The sequence below is a fragment of the Aedes albopictus genome, chromosome 1, assembly GCF_035046485.1.
Source record: "Aedes albopictus strain Foshan chromosome 1, AalbF5, whole genome shotgun sequence".
NCBI classification, from domain to species: Eukaryota; Metazoa; Arthropoda; class Insecta; order Diptera; family Culicidae; genus Aedes; species Aedes albopictus.
In genome coordinates this window covers 252815819-252833991 of record NC_085136.1, presented here as the reverse complement: position 1 = coordinate 252833991, position 18173 = coordinate 252815819, and the positions used below count along the sequence as shown (strand labels likewise).

The 18173-nt window shown below is 39.1% G+C and overlaps 1 protein-coding gene across 2 annotated transcripts in view; it reads right to left on the bottom strand.

The window, feature by feature from the left end:
• LOC134285569 (carbonic anhydrase 2-like) overlaps positions 1-18173 on the bottom strand; it is a 43575-nt gene that overhangs the window by 9098 nt on the left and 16304 nt on the right. The window contains exon 1 of one of the 2 annotated variants that reach the window (XM_062846620.1): positions 1917-2254. The exons of the other annotated variant lie outside the window; for it this stretch is intronic. The gene's annotated coding sequence lies outside the window, so the exon portion shown is untranslated. Of the gene's footprint in view, positions 1-1916; positions 2255-18173 lie in introns of those variants that run through there. 2 annotated transcript variants of the gene reach the window in all.

The following is an 18173-nucleotide window of genomic DNA, read 5'->3' as shown; positions in this document are numbered from 1 at the left end:
ACCGCTCGAAAATCACTATGCAAGCCTTAAAAATCTCTAAACTGGTGGTGCACGATCATTGTCCTATTCTGTTCAAGTTGGGACAAACGTATGTCGCATTGGGTAGAATGTCGCAACAAATTCAGGTTGCGACATTGTCATTATTGTTGCACGATGGTTGAATTTTGATTCACTGCTCTCTACATCTCGATATTGAAGGGACCATCGAGATAGGGAGAGATCGAACTCAAGAACCAATTTGTAATGCACACTAGATTGAAAAATCGTCCGTAACTAGGAAAAACCGTCAATAAACAGATGTCACTTCACCTTCCCTGAATGTTTTGCACCTAAGAAACGAGATCTAGCAACCTGTAAAAACGGGCATATGGAGAGAAAATCTCGAACAAAAACGAATGAAATCGCATCACGATAAGGAGATATCGAGATGTAGAAAGGTAAAATATATGCTGATTGAAGGGACTTACCAAACCATCGAGATAGGGAGAGATATGGAGATGTAGAACATCGACATGTGGAGAGTCGACTGTAAATACTAAACATAATTTTGGACCCGTTTCTATATTTTTCTTGTGAAGTATGGGAACTTATCAATCATTCGACATATCGATGACATTCGATTGTCTTCTTCTTATTTTTGTAGAAATAGTTCTTCTTAGGTAGTGCGATAACTGGTACAGGCTAGGGTACAGGCACCCTACAGTCAAAACATTATTTTGACCATTCTATGTATCATTGTACCGTAGTGTCACGTAAAAGGTGTGCCGGAAATTGAATTCAGGTTGTGCCCGCAAAATACGTGGACTAGACGGAAAACAGAATTCGAGGGCCAATTATTCAATCTTATTTTTTTTAAAGAAATCATAGTTCTTTTACAATATTTTTTTTGTATCTCGGCACTATAATTATTTACGTTATACTTGCCGTTTCGGTAAGGTAACGGCCTACTTTTCCGTACGATACCAAACAATTGCATTATGGTCCATAATGCTACTCATTTCGGTAGCAATATGAATCATAATGCAATTGTTTGATTGACCACCTCAGTCTGCCCTCAGTTTCCACGGCTATAGCTTGAAAAACTGTGACGGTTATAGCAAGGCATGCTTGATCCAAATTTTGTGTCTTGCACGCTAGAGCACGTGGTCGTTCCCATTCAACCATCGCGAAGCACGATGATATTGATGGAAACGATCATATTCTAATGATTTTTTCTTTCATTGCAAAAAAAATGTATGCAACTCGTTGCAAAACTCGATTTTTACAGCACTCGTCGTATTTATCCAACTCGGTCAGCCTCGTTGGATAAATGTACAACTCGTGCTGTAAAAATCATCATTTTGCATCTCGTTACATAAATATCTATTACATGATGTGGAAGCTAAAAAAATAAATTAGTTTTGATACCAAATTGGGCATTAGGCGAGGTGTAAGAATAAACTCAATACTGGTCGGTGCTTAGTAGAACGGGAATTAGATAAAAACTTTAATTCAAAACATGATGAATGCAGTTTTATGTTATATCTACTAATTCAACGCATTACATGAACGTAATGCATTTTGTTGCGCAATTTCTCCATTCTAAGCCACTGTGTGCAATCTTCAAGTTCACGGTTGTTATCGAATCGAACGAGGGAGCCGGTTCTTGGTAATGCTACAATTACCGCCTCACAGCGCCGATACAACATTCCACACTAAACCATAATATTCCGGGGGCAACTTGGATTCGGTGCAACTTTATCATATTCGCGTATGGCACGGGTACCGCCTTTGCCGACTTCACCTACCAGCATTGGACAGGTCACGATCCCGATCGATCCATAGCCAAGTACTTGTAGGTACATATCAGAATCATTATCACGGTAGTAAAAGCATAGAACAGAACACTTTACTGCGGGAGTTTGATTGGAAATTACCTTCTGGTCAAGACAACATTCGAATTGCAACGACAAACATTAGACGAATTGGTAATAACGTTTTAGAAGCACGAACGGAGCCTACTCGAGCGGTGGCGGCGCGCGCGCAAAGTCAAGGTCACTAACTGCACTGCAAAAGTACTCAACACTCACTGAGGGCACTGCTTGGTCGGTAGCGCCAGGTAGGTTAAGTGCAACGCGTGCCCCTTCCTCCTCAACATCGCTGTCGGGTGGGAAAAGCAACCAACGGACCAAACTCAAAACGGGCTTTTGTTATGGGTAGACAATTAATGCCTAGCGGTGGTGACGACGGCGACGACGGCGACTACGACGATGACGATTGAGCCATAACTGACCGATGATCGCCACGCGACTAGCAGCACCAGAGCAGAGCAGCGCGGGGAATGGAGCTCTGTAATGGTTAAAAATCATTTAGTCAATTTTGTTTAAAGCAATACAATAGATCGGTCAGCACCGGTCAATAAGGTGAGAAGACCGCGGGTGCTATGTATTACAAATTGCGCTGGCTCAATTTGTAAGTGCCCTGGAGAAGTTTTTGAACCCTCCCGAGGCAAATTAGGGTTCACTGAAATGAGTACATGCATGTGTAATTCAAAATTTGGGTATGTATGTATGTCTTTGGAAGAATGAAATTGTCGATTCATCCATGTATGTAACATTGTCTATTTTTTTTTTTGGCAAAAACAATGTAAATCAATAATTTCTGTTTACAGAGACTTAACATTAGGGTGTCCCATAATTATAGCTTCAAGTTTCCCAACCAATAAACATTTAAAATCCTTTGAAGCCGAAATTTTCCCACGCTTTATTTTAGTTTTTTCACGTATTTCTGTGTTTTGGTGCACAACAGCATAGAAAGGGTAGAACATGATGAGGGATATTTTTTTCTGGATATTCTATGTCATCCAAATTGTTCTTGAGTTTAGATCCTAAAGTGTACGCGAATAACGGTGACTTCTTTCATTATGCAATGCTACGATTTGTAATCTATCATGTCCAGCAAGTCTTCTGAAAGTTCAATAGAAAGTATCAGATCAGTTGGGATATCCTAGGTCATCCAAATTGTTCTGGAGTTTAGATCTTAAAGTCTACGGGTGTAACGGTAACTTCTTTCATGATACAAATCTACGATTTGTAATCTATCATGTCCAGTTAGTTTTCTAATACAGTAAGGACCCAATTTTGTCAGCCCCATTTCGCAACAAACATTTTGCTCTCATTATCTTACTGTCAAATTTTAATAAATTTATTATTGTTTATCATCAACCTACAACTGAGATGCAGAACACACAGGGATAAAACGTTTGAAAAATTGTTTAAGTTTTTGCAGAGAGCAAAAGATGTGTTCCGAAGAGGGGCTGACAAAATCGGGTCACTTATGTAACTCAATTGACAGTATCAGATCATTGGGGATGTCTTAGGCCATCCAAACTGTTCTTGAATTTAAATCCTACAGTCTAAGGCCGTTCGCAATGCTGTTTTATTTTGTATGGCGAGTTTTAATTTTTTTTTTTGTAAAAGTAACTTCTTTCATTATACAAATTTACGATTTGTATTCTGTCATGTCCAATAATTCTTCTGAAAGTTTAATAGTCGGGATATCCTAGGTCATCCAAACTGTTCTTGAGTTTAGATTCTAGATTCTACGCGTGTAACGGTAACTTTTTTTATTATACAATGCTACGATATTTAATCTCTCATGTCCAGTAAATCTTCTGAAAGTTAAATGGACATCATCAGATCGGCTGGGATTATCCAAACTATTATCTATTATGATGTTAAAAATCTAGCATCTCTAGCAATTGAAGATTATGTAGTAATGATTGTTATATTTCAGTTATTTATCGTTAATAACAATTACAATTCAATTGAATCGACAATTCTTCACCACACACACTGATTTTAGAGTCCCTTGTTCGGCTGTTCTATTTTCGGTAAAAGTTCAGCACAGTTTTACCGAAGTTCGGTTAATTTTTACCGAACGTTCGGTAAGCATTGCCAATGATTCGGTAGAGTTTACCGAACGTTCGGTAATTTTTTGACGAACTTCGGTAAAGTTTTGCTGAACATTCGGTAATCTGAACTTTTACCGAAAATGGAACAGCTGAATACGGTACTTTATTTTAAGTGTGCATTACTCGGTTTGTGGCTACAGTTCTTATCCGCGGCCGCGTTCCACATTTGCCGCCAGATTTGTGCTCGAGTTGTGACTTCGTCATATCTTCACCTTAGCTGGAAGTTCTTAGTTGTAGGGAAGTTTAGTAATCCTGAAATATCTCGAAGTTATTTTGGAATTGCTCTGAGGCTCCACCTCAAGTAGTTTTTTCCTAATTATGACCTTTCCAAAAGGCAAACCAGAACAATCACACTCACTGGTTGACAAGTCGCGAGTGAGTGCGTGTTCCGCATTGATGCCATGCCAGGTCAGACAAGATGCGAGAGAGTTCGAGCAGTTTGAGCTTGGGCAAAACACTAACACAGCCCTGTTGATATCGCGCTCGCCCACAGAGGGTGCTGCTTGCAACAGGATGGGCAAGCATAAAATGATGCCATTTCGCCTTCTTATGTTGAAAGGCATTCTATGAAAGAAGCATAGTGAATGCAAAATGTCTCTTTTGTGACAATTGTGACCTTAGTAAGAAGTCGTAGTGCGCGCGCGTGTAATTGTAGAATTTATTGTAAGAATTGTGTAATAATTGTTTTTCGTTGGTGAAATTTCTTATAAATTTTGTGTTGTTTCTTTTCTTAAACTATAGGATTTGTTTCTCGTTAAAATGTTAGTAATGTTAAATGCTAAATTGGTCGTTAAAATCAGTTAGTACGGTTAGTGGTGTTAGTGTCTAAAATGCGACCTAAAACTAATGTTATTCAATTAAAATTATAGTAAAACGCAAGAAACAAGTGTCACAAACAAACGACAAGAACAAACAAGTAAAACGCGAATATAAAAGTTATAAGAAAAAGGTAAATATAGTGAAAAGCGAAAGTTAGAGGTTAGGTGTGACGTTGCAGGGTGTTAATCAAGGGTGCACAGGTCCACGTCAGGGGACCTTTTTCTTTTTATTTATCATCAAGATCTACGACAGTGCGGTGCCGAAAGTGTCTCCCGTGGATCGTGAAAGTTTCTGCTGCTTCGGCGAGGCTGGTTCGGCGATATGGACGTCCGATAATTGTCGGCTCCGGTGCGATTCCGCCATTGTCTCCGGCCACGGAGAGTAAGCCACCGCCATCGCTCGTCGAGATACCATCGCCATCTTCTGAAGGCCGAACACCTGGACGCTCACCCCTCTACGAACGTCACCAAACCCACTCCGGATCCGTGAGCAACCACCTGACCATGCATGCAAGTAAGACACCCATATTGTGACGTCACAAATAAATTGTTAAATTGTTAATATAACTAGCCTCAGGTGTAACCTATCCTTGGGAAGAAAGAGCAGCCATGAGTTTCTAAGGCCTTTCACCAATGTTCCTTTGCTACGTTACTCCGGGTTCACAACGGAACCGTCAAGCCTCGTCTTGCTTGGATCGCAGTTGTAGTTAGTTGACCCCCCCCCTTTTTTATTATATGTTTGCCTGTTCTGTAAATACCAGCCTTTCTGTGAAGAGCCTTCTTAAATTCTGCTCCTACTCGGATGAATCATCCTCTGCTTGAGTATTGGGTCAATGAAATACCGTAAACGACCCTGTAGATCCTTATCCCGCTGAGCCAGCGAGTTTCACACAGATGTTCACAGATCTGGGTTGGTTATACTAGGTAACGTAATTTTTATAGCACAAATAATGACTACAACGAATGCAGATTAAAAAAAATAGTTTTCATGATAGTATTTGTAGAATATTAGTAAATATTGTTCATTATGTATCATTTTTTAGTATAGCAGGCTAGCATTGCAAGTGTAGATATAAAGCTGTGTACTCCATGAAAGATTGAATGACCCAAATTATCACAAATCTATCATGAAGTGACCCTTGAGCTAGGGACAAGACAGATACAGCGAGAGTAACTCTGATATTGAAGTGTTGCTTAGAATTCCTCAGGATAGCTTTAGATCACTCTGATTTCCCCGAAGTGTTGCCTGATACCAGTAAAAAATCAAGCAGTCTTGCCCGATTTTCCGCTTCGTTGAGACGTTTCTGAATGGTTTCGAACAAAAAGTGTCATTCAGGATTGCACAGTGTCTTGCCCCTAGCCCTTGAGAGTTAAGAGGTTCATGGACTCTATTTGGTAGTGTAACGTTACACTGTTGAAAATGCTTTGACATCCATGTGCACAACAGAACATGTGCTCGATGAACAAATTGAGATTTGAAATTATGAAAAGAAATCCACGTACTCCGGTGAGACTCGAACTCACGACTCCCAATTCGCTAGACGGGCGCTTCTATTCCTTCAAGCTACGGAGTCACTCGACTATCTCCGTCGCCAGCAGGCCTAGAACTGAACTCGATTCCACAATCGCACATGGTTATCTTCTTTTCACAATCCAAACCCCCTTCGGATGGGATTAGATGAACATCTAACACATTGTCTGTTGTGCACATGTATGTCAAAGCGGGAGAGGAAGTTATTTTTAATTGTCGAGAGCTTCGGGCACTGCCTTCCAATCACTTATTGGTATGGCAATTAGTGTGCAGTCGGACTCTCGACGGGTCGGTCCTCGGCCGACCGAATACGGTAAGGGTGACCGTAGCACCTTACAAATGTCAATTTCTTGATTTTGTTTTGGCTGACCAAGCCATGTGGGAAATTACACTGTTGAAAATGCTTTGACATCCATGTGCACAACAGAACATGTGCTCGATGAACAAATTGAGATTTGAAATTATGAAAAGAAATCCACGTACTCCGGTGAGACTCGAACTCACGACTCCCAATTCGCTAGACGGGCGCTTCTATTCCTTCAAGCTACGGAGTCACTCGACTATCTCCGTCGCCAGCAGGCCTAGAACTGAACTCGATTCCACAATCGCACATGGTTATCTTCTTTTCACAATCCAAACCCCCTTCGGATGGGATTAGAGTTCAGTTCTAGGCCTGCTGGCGACGGAGATAGTCGAGTGACTCCGTAGCTTGAAGGAATAGAAGCGCCCGTCTAGCGAATTGGGAGTCGTGAGTTCGAGTCTCACCGGAGTACGTGGATTTCTTTTCATAATTTCAAATCTCAATTTGTTCATCGAGCACATGTTCTGTTGTGCACATGGATGTCAAAGCATTTTCAACAGTGTAATTTCCCACATGGCTTGGTCAGCCAAAACAAAATCAAGAAATTGACATTTGTAAGGTGCTACGGTCACCCTTACCGTATTCGGTCGGCCGAGGATCGACCCGTCGAGAGTCCGACTGCACACTAATTGCCATACCAATAAGTGATTGGAAGGCAGTGCCCGAAGCTCTCGACAATTAAAAATAACTTCCTCTCCCGCTTTGACATACATGTGCACAACAGACAATGTGTTAGATGTTCATCTAATCCCATCCGAAGGGGGTTTGGATTGTGAAAAGAAGATAACCATGTGCGATTGTGGAATCGAGTTCAGTTCTAGGCCTGCTGGCGACGGAGATAGTCGAGTGACTCCGTAGCTTGAAGGAATAGAAGCGCCCGTCTAGCGAATTGGGAGTCGTGAGTTCGAGTCTCACCGGAGTACGTGGATTTCTTTTCATAATTTCAAATCTCAATTTGTTCATCGAGCACATGTTCTGTTGTGCACATGGATGTCAAAGCATTTTCAACAGTGTAATTTCCCACATGGCTTGGTCAGCCAAAACAAAATCAAGAAATTGACAAGTGTAACGTTACTATATCCCTTTCGAGACGGAGCGCAAAAAAAACGAAATTTCCATACAAATTGCTCAACTTTGGCTCTCCGGAACTCTTAGACTTCCCAACAAAACAGCAATTATTTTCCCTTATTTGAAAGAACTACTCTTTGACTACCTAGATAAATCGGAAATAAAAAAATATGGGATAGACAAAACTTTTTCATGTTTTACGGTTTTTGCCCACTTTTTGTTTACCTTATTGTGGTAAATCTCACAGGCAACGTAAACAAAAGTTTTTTGCACACATACAAGTATAAATAATGGCTGAATTATTGAAACAGTTTACATCACATAAAACATAGTCTAAACAGATGAAAAAAATATGCAAAACTGTTACCGCTGAACAGCACAATTGTGCTGGTTCGTCACGAAAGGGATATAAAACGAAATCACCTCATGTTACAGTGGTTGTTTTTATCAATTAAGCTTCATAACAGTACTGCCCATATTCGCATAGTCGATGTAAGCGCCACCGTACTTTTCAACATACTTTTGGAATTTTAACAATGAATAAATATAAAGTTCAAGATTTTTTCCGCGTTGACATCTAACTAAGGGTTAGATCTTGTAATCTTTTGAATAAAACTGGTCACAAATATACACACGCGTTAAATATTAGCTTTTGTACGGTGGCATTGCCAATGGTGGTTACATCGACTATGCGAATATGGGCAGAGTACCGATGGTCCATAATATCCCAAAAATATATAACAACGCCTTTTGTTCCTCGAACTACTTTGGTAAACACAGTGGATGTAACACTACTTAACGTACTGGCAAAAGCTATTATCACAAGTACAGACCCAGTCGGGGCCCGTGGCGCAAGTGGTTCCACGTTTGCTTCATAAGCAGATGGTCATGGGTTCGATCTCAGCCCCGGCACTTTCGTCAGTTGCTTTTTCCCCCTAAGAGCAGCTGACACTAACCCTCTTCTGAGCTCATGGCTCAGATGGTCGCGGATACTTGGACATCGGCGAACGGCAACCTATAATCACAGAGAACAGACATTTAAGCTCGAACAAAAATACGTTGAAATCGTGTGTAAAGGATTTAAGTGTACCTCAACGCCACCAACGGAGACTGCCCCACATAAAAAGTCGATTTGACCCCACGATGGCAGTGTTCATCGTTAAAATACACTAGCCCACAAAGCGCCACGAGCGCCAAACGGCCAAAAACGGCGAGCACTGGAAACAAATTTGACAACACAACAATGTAAGTGGTGGGACGCTAGCGCCGCGCAACGGGAGCATAACCACATACTCTGATATGACCGTTACAAAGTTTTACACAAGGCAGAAAGCGAAGATAGACGTCTGTTCTCTGTGCTATAATGGACCCCCAATCGGACTGGAAAAAGGAACAGCCAGCCCTAACACATCAACATCCTCGTGCTCATCACTCTACCATGCTCGCTATCATGATAGGGTAGACAGTGAAAGCAGCGCAAAAAGCAACCAGTTTGATATAGTAGAATAATACACGGAGACAAATTTCGTTCGTTGGAAACAAAAATATTCATGTTTATTCGGTAAACTGATAAAATATTTAAAATTAAAATATTTATTTTTAAAACTAACTCAATTACATATTGATTTCTACAATACCCATTGAAGAGCCCCCCGTTCCACCGTCGAGAACATAAACAAAACTCTCAAGTTCCAGCTGCAGCACCAAACAAGATTTCCTCTTGCAAAAAAGGCAAGTTTCACCAAAAGTTTCCACGAAATGCCATTGATTTCGGGAGCGTATGTTATCTACATGATGTTGGCATTGAAAGTGCCACGCGGGAAGTGAGTTTTCCTAGAGAAGGAAATGATTTTGTAAATTTAATTGGAAAACAAATATTTCAGTAGGATCGACCTGCCACAAAAAAAAACAAAAAAATTTACATTTGTTTCTAACATAACTTGTCAGAAGATGCATGTTTGTTTCAAAAATGGATTGAATTTGCTTCAAATGTGACATTTGATTTGCTCCAAACAGTTTTATTTTTGTTGCCAGAACAAATTGACAATTTATTTGAGTTTACTTGAAATATTTTTGATTTTACCATGCTTTTTTCTGCGTGTAGAATACATTTAGGTGCTGTCCCAAAGGTTAATTACAATTACTAGTAGACTTCAGGTCGGTCTAGTAACCGCAGTTGATTATGCAACGTTGCTCGGTATAGCAGATATGGCAGAAGTTACGAGTGTAGACCTGAAGCACCCTGATGTTCTGAAGTCCAAGGTAGTTTGGCTGATTTGGAATATCCCTATAATGTCTCCAAATGACATTTGAGATTTCAAGAGCTTGACGGATCCCAGTAGATTATGTAATGCTGTTATTTATGGCGAAAACACATAAAGTTATTCTTGTAGATTTGAAGGACTTTACTACAGGACAGTTTGGAACACCTAGAACATCCCAGAATATAAAACACCTTTCGATATTCTTTACGAAGGTTAAATTAATACATATGAACGCAACCTACACCCAAATTCAGCTTTTATAAGAACTGGTATGTTAATTAGTTCGTTTCTCCAAGCTTTATGGTGTTCAGGTTGTTCTAGGTTGTCAGTGAAGTCAGTAAATACAATTATTTCCATTTTTCCTTAATCTTTAAGAGAACTTAATTTGCAACAACTTTGCCAAAGACTAAATTTTATATTACACCTCGTCCTTTTTTAACGTCCATGCTTGACTAAGCGACAAAAAATTCTACCGCTAAGACAATGAGCAAACTCAACAGTTTAATATTTTTTAAAACATCTTCGTGAGAAGTGTACAAAAATATAAAAATGTGTATTTTGATCATTAGAATCATTAGATTATTTTGATCGGTAGAAATTTTTTTCGCTAAGCCAATAGTGGACGTAAAATAAGGTTTGGGTGTATTGAATATGTGAATTTATACAGCTGTTTTTATGTTGGGCTCATATATGATCCCTTCAGCTCAGAAGGGTTAAACAACAGCCTTTTTGGCAATGTGAGAGCCTGTTCTATGTCTACGATGCGAGAGCGAGAGTATTTGGGATTTAGCTAAAGCCTCTATTGGAGATGAACCAGCCTCGGGCTGAAAATCTCCTTAATAAAGCTAATAATGATAATAAAGCCTCTATGTTTCAGGTCAGAAATGTCCGCTGTTTTTACAACCTGCCATACGTTTGGTAGATGCCCTTGAAAATGACACAAAAAAACTGAAGTTGCACAACATTAATCGATTCGCGTATTGTTTGCACCAATTGAATTATGATCATTTCCACTGATTTTACACCTCGGCACAAGGTTGTCTCATAATGAATATCAGTTGGAGGCAAAAACGCTTGATTGACCATGTATAGAGACATAATGAGAAAAAAAAATCGCAATTCAAATTGCCTCCAACTAACACCTACCTTGTAAAACTTAGAGCGGAAAGGTGCTCTGCGCATAAACGCACCAATCATCACCACTCTCAAACAATGAGCAACGAAACAGGTGAAGGTAGGTATGTATGCTGAACCGAACGGTAACAGTGATCTGTGTGCTACTTACTACTTATTAGCGAAGTTCGATGCTGTTGGATATATTAGCTAGCATATTAGCTTTCATTGGCTGAACAATAATAGAATCACGTACATAAAGCAAATTGCATGTAGATCGAAAAGCTCTACAAGATCATTAGTAAAAGGTCGCACACTTCAATTTGGTTTATGTTGAAGGTTTGGCCAATATGTACTAGGGAGTACTGTGCTGTTTTCCTCATGATAGCCTCATGCATTAGACTTTGGATTGCCAATTCGGCGACGGTGGGTTCGATTCCCGTTTTTTTCTCGACTTCCCTGGGCATAAGTGAGTCATTGTGCTGGGACCCTCACGATAACCTTGTGAGTGCTGAATTTGATGGGAATTTAATCCACGAAAGATTCTTTGTGATTAATCTTTTGGCACTTCGTAGGGTAAGAAATCAAGCTTTGAACTAGTCAAATTCTAATCTTAATTTAAACCATTTCAAAATTCATTAAAACGAAGTACTTTTCAGGCAAATATTGTCCCGAAAAAGATGTTAAACAGCTTTCCGTAATATAACTTGATAACATGGACTTGAAAAAAGCGTTTTTGTCATGGAAAACAGGCAATCGAAAAATCACTGTGATTTCACCCATTTGCCCCCAGAGAAAGCACATTTTCGGTGCACTCGTACAGCTCATGCATTGTATCACACGCAATATGTGAACACGTCAAATGAAAGCTTATTTATCGTAGAATCGACCAACCGAATAATATTCCGCATTATTTGTCATAAAATTATCAAATTTAAGTGATTCTTACTTGGAGAATGTTATCTTAAGTTGAACCATTTGTAATCTAAATTTGAACTAGTAAACGGGGGTGAGCTTCTAGTGTTGGCCTGTAGATTGCGCTAGTGGTTGCTTTGTTTACTCTTGGGGGATGAAAAATTCCAAATTTAGTTTCCGAATTCCTAAAGAATTTCGAACATTCTGAATTGAGATTCCACTGCTTAATGAAAAATAGGTATGAGAATTAGCAGATTCATGTGATTTTTCATTGTTTAGCATGGAATTGGCTGTTTTGTGAGTTGCTCGAGCTGCTGCCGCCAGTAGTTCAAATTAAGATTAAAATTGGTTCAAATTATGATTACGATGGTTCAAATTAAGATTAAAATCATTGTTGACGAATAATCGAATTTTTCAATGAAATTCGGTGCAAATACAAAATTTTTATCATTTAACAGAAAGCTTATACCCGTGGCTTTCATGTACATACTATTTTGCCGTAGTAAATTATTTCCATGTGGGAGAAAAAATCACTTAAAATTTGCATTCCTTCAGAAAGCCGCAATTTGGTTCAAATTTTGATTACCTACCCTACAAGAGTTTTTCTTTGAGGTTTCGCAAAAGGCCCTCTTGAAATTCTTCCACCAGAAGTTCACCGGACATTCTTATCAAATTTCATTAGAAGTTCTACAAGAAATCTCTCCTTGAGTTCTTAATGGAGTTCCTTAAGGTTTTTTTTTCAGAGGTTTTTTTCTAAGATTATACCAGGAGTTTTTTCGGAACGCTCTCCATTAATTTCAACCGGGATTGCTCAAGACTTCCATCCGGAATTTCCCCTTGAGTTCCTTATGAAATTCCTCTCACAACTTCTTAAGGAATACCTCCAGCAGTTTTGCAGGGAATTCCTACATGAACTATTTCTGAGATTCTTTCAATAGTTCCTTCTAAGAAAAACATCTGAAGACATTCCAAAAGGTACTGTAGAAAACTCAGAAGAAACTCGAGAATAAATTCCTATTTCAGGAACATACTTACCTTACCTTACCGGTCAGGCTAAGGCCGGGGTGGCCTCTGCTGTACATAGTAGCCGCCTCCATTCCACTCGGTCCATGGCTGTTTGCCTCCAGTTCCGCACTCTGCGTAGGGTCCTCAGATCGTCCTCCACTTGGTCGACCCACCTAGCTCGCTGCGCACCACGTCTTCTTGTACCGGTCGGATGACTCTCGAGAACCATTTTAGTCGGGTTGCTATCCGACATCCTGATGACGTGACCCGCCCACCGTAGCCTCCCGATTTTCGCGGTATGGACGATGGTTGGTTCTCTCAGCAGCTGATGCAGCTCGTGGTTCATTCGCCTTCTCCAAGTCCCGTCTTCCATCTGCACTCCGCCGTAGATGGTACGCAACACCTTCCGTTCGAAAACTCCAAGGGCGCGTTGGTCCTCTGCACGTAGGGTCCATGTTTCGTGCCCATAGAGGACGACCGGTCTAATCAACGTTTTGTAGATGGTTAACTTCGTGTTACGGCGAACTTTATTCGATCGTAGAGTTCTGCGGAGTCCAAAGTAGGCACGATTTCCTGCCACAATGCGCCTCTGAATTTCTCTGCTGGTGTCGTTGTCGTCGGTCACCAGTGAGCCCAAGTACACGAATTCTTCAACCGCCTCGATTTCATCACCGTCGATATGAATTCGGGGTGGCGGGCGCGGTGATTCCTCCCTGGAGCCCTTTGCCATCATGTACTTTGTCTTCGACACATTGATGACTAATCCGATTCGCCTGGCTTCACTCTTTAGTCGGATGTACGTTTCCGCCATCGTCTCAAATTTACGAGCAATAATATCAATATCATCGGCGAAACCAAGCAGCTGAACGGACTTCGTGAGAATCGTCCCACTCGTGTTTATCCCCGCTCTTCTTATTACACCCTCCAAAGCAATGTTGAACAGCAAGCACGAAAGACCATCACCTTGCCGTAACCCTCTGCGAGATTCGAAGGGACTCGAGAGTGTCCCTGATACTCGAACTACGCACATCACTCGATCCATCGTCGCCTTGATCAACCGTATCAGTTTATCCGGGAATCCGTATTCGTGCATAATCTGCCATAGCTGTTCTCGATCGATTTTATCATAAGCCGATTTGAAATCGATGAACAAGTGATGTGTGGGCACGTTGTATTCGCGGCATTTCTGCAACACCTGGCGGATGGCGAACATCTGGTCCGTTGTAGCACGTTCACCCATAAATCCAGCCTGATATTGCCCCACGAACTCTCTTGCAATCGGTGATAGACGGCGGCATAAAATTTGAGAGAGTATCTTGTAGGCAGCGCTCAGTAGTGTGATCGCGCGGTAGTTCCCGCAATCCAACTTGTCGCCCTTTTTACCCTTCTTACACCCATAAGAAGGGTATAAATATCGCTCGAAAAACCGACTTTCGATCCGAGGCCCGGAGGGCCGAGTCTCATATACCAATGAACTCAGCTCGACGAACTGAGCAAATGTCTGTATGTGTGTGTGTGTGTATGTGTGTATGTGTGTATGTGTGTGTGTGTGTATGTGCGTTACAAAAAAAAGTCACGCACGTTTCTCAGCCGTCTGTCAACCGATTTGAGTTCTCTTGGAAGCAAATGAAAGCTACTACATCCTAGTAGAACGCTATTGAATTTTTTTTTCGATTGGACGTTTGGTTACCGAGATATCTCTCGAAGAGTACTTATGAGTCATACTTCTAAACTTTTTAAGATTTTTGACCAAGTGTATCATAATAAATATTTGGACCGTTTGTCAATCGATTTGGGTTCTCTTGACACCAAATGAAAGCTACAGCATCCTAGTAGATCGCCCAGAAATTTTATTTCGATTGGACATTTGGTTACAGAGATATCTTTCGAAGAGTACTTGGGAGTAGCACAACTTACCAATTTTAGAGATTTTTGACAAAGTGTATCATAATAGATTTCCCAACCGTTTATCAACCGATTCGGGGTCTCTAAGCCTCAAATGATAGCTACTACATCCTAGTAGAACGCTCTTGAATTTCATTTCGATTGGACATTTGGTTATCGAGATATTTTTCGAAGAGTACTCGGGAGTAATACAACCTAACATTATGAGAGATTTTTGACAAAATGTATTATACATAATACACTTATCTGCCGTGTGTCAACCGATTCGGGTTTTCTTGATACCAAATGAGAGCTACAACATTCGAGTAGAACGCTATTGAATTTCATTTCGATTGGACATTTGATTACCGAGATATCTTTCGAAGAGTATACAAATTTACTTTCTGAGAAATTTTTGACAAAGTGTTTCATAATAAATTCATCAGCCCAGTGTCAACCGATTTGATTCTCTTAGCACCTATTAGGATGTCAAATCTAAACTACAGCATCGTTTGAAAGTCTTTTAAAAGTAATTTTGATTGCACCTCTCGTTATCGAGATATTGTTCAAATAAAAGTTCAGATAGTATTCAAGAGCAATTTCAAATGACAATTTCAGAGACATTCAACTCAATGTATCACAATCAATTTCTCAGCTGTCTGTCCGTCGGTTTTGATTCCCTTAGCACCAAATCAGAGCTACCACATCCTAATAGAATGCTACTGAATTTTATATTGATTGGACATTCCGTTACCGAGATATTAAACAAAGAGTATTAAAACAAATTATTTTTAAAATAAATCCTTTTTTTATTTTATGATTATACTAGCTGTCCCGGCAAACGTCGTACTGCCTGCATACAGTGGTTTTTGACATTCAGCTCCATGGAGAAAATGCCTCGCAAATTAAAGTGTATGAGAAAAGATATCTTTCGCAAACTCCATGATCTTTACTATTACTTTAGAGCTTTTAGTAGAACTTGTTACTTCAGACTCTAGTTTAATTTAAAAAACACTTCACTAATACTTCACTTTTGCAAAAGAAAATAAAAAATGAATAACTCTTTTTAAAGAAAAACTAGAAAGGACGAGCAAATTCCTTTTAATTCTACTACTGTGCTTATCTTCGGACAGATAGGCCTATTTCGTCTGTGACTTACAGACTTCTTCAGTGTCAAGTGCTCGACTGTCGAGCACTTGACACTGAAGAAGTCTGTAAGTCACAGACGAAATAGGCCTATCTGTCCGAAGATAAGCACAGTAGTAGAATTAAAAGGAATTTGCTCGTCCTTTCTAGTTTTTCTTTAAAAAGAGTTATTCATTTTTTATTTTCTTTTGCAAAAGTGAAGTATTAGTGAAGTGTTTTTTAAATTAAACTAGAGTCTGAAAAAACTCCATGATGTTAAAAAATCGCCTAGAGCTGCTTTTTAATGCATCGAACTGTAATATTATCAATACAATGCAATGGTTCCCTCATCTTGACGGGCTTGGGACCGGCAACACTACAAACATACGAACTGAACTTTATTGAACTAGTTGCACGAAGCATGTTTGATTAAAACAGTATTCATTACTATACATTGAACGCCGTAAGTTTTCTTTTTAAGTTTTACTAGCTAAAAAAATACGCGCTTTATTGGGATTAACTAGGATATGTACACGGTATCGGTTAACCTACCAAGAAAAGAAAATGTTCAAGTTTATAAAACATTTCAGCACATTTACATTAACATGTTCATCCACATTCGATTAGGAGATAATAGAATACAATTAGGTATATCATGTTAAACTTAACTTATATCTTGATCTGACCTTGTAGGAATAATGAATACTGTTTGCAGTGTTTTTTCGATTTTTTGCGCCTAATTAACACCATTTTATTTGATTTAGCACTAATGTATTGTAAAGCGTTTCTTGTTTTTTTTTTACGAATAAAAGTGTTTTTATTACTCAAGCGCATAAAACCGAATCAAACACGAAGTGCTGGCAGATTTAAACCATTGCATTATGTTACTATCTTGCATATTTAATAGGGCTTATCCTCTTTGTTCTATATAATTAGATGCAATAATAACAATGTTTTAGCTAACTTTCGTCATTCGTTTAGGATCTATCTGTTGTTACTGACCATTGTAACTTGAATGTTGGCTTCCTCTTCATGCTGAGGTTTTTTTGATCATATATTGTTATGCATTCAATGGTATCAGACATAATTAAGGTTGCTCTTGGTTGCTATTGGAAATATCAACTAGACATTCAAATTACTATACGGATTGGTTTTATTTATTTTATTTTTTTTAAATAACTATTTATTATCTTTGTAGTATTATATATTGTAAAATTGAGTGAGTAGTTGATTTTATCCGTCTAATTTGTGCCTCATCGTAGTTGTCATTTACATGCAAAAATGACTGCATGAGATAGCTTCAACCGTATCAGCCTCATAATTATATTTCAACTATGTTCAAACCTTCCACGTCCACCAAGGATGTGCAATATTTAGCACTGCATTCAATTTTAAAATGATCAATTTACTTCCAACTTTGTTACATTCATCATTAAACAGAATTTATTTTTCAATCACAACATCGACGCTATGTTTCAGTTAATAAAACAACAAAACAAAAACAATCACTAAACCTCGTTTCAGAATAAATGACATGTTAAAATATATTTACAGTAGTAAGGAATGGATTATATAAATTAATAAAGAACAGGAAAAGGGAGGGGAATAAGCCTTATTACTCCTTATCAATTTAAGAAAATTGTGTGGATCACGGCTTATATACTGTATAGTAAACACTCAATACGAAGTTGCGAAAACAACAACGTATGAACGAGTCTATACTAGGGAAAGGGAAAATGTTTGGAAAGATGCTAAAATATAAACACTGGTATGCAATACGATTTAAAATATACATTTCTGTTACAGTGGTTGGTTTTGTTTATGAATGTACTAACAAAAATATAGCGAATTGTTATGAATTGCTTTGTATGATCCTAGTGACACTGTAGCTGCTCTGCTTTTATCAGATAATAAGTATGGTATTATAAAGCTACCGCTGCGATTTATCATTCTCTCAATAGAGCGCTTATGTTGTAAACCTGCATGTTTGGAAACTCGTAACTTGAGTTTACATTTTCTGAAAGTAAAACATTATAGTGCGCATCGTTTCTACCTGGATTCGATAAATGTAGCACTATTGGAATAGAAGTAGTATCAAAACATGGAGGTTGAACTTTGAAGAAATTGTTTCTTCCAT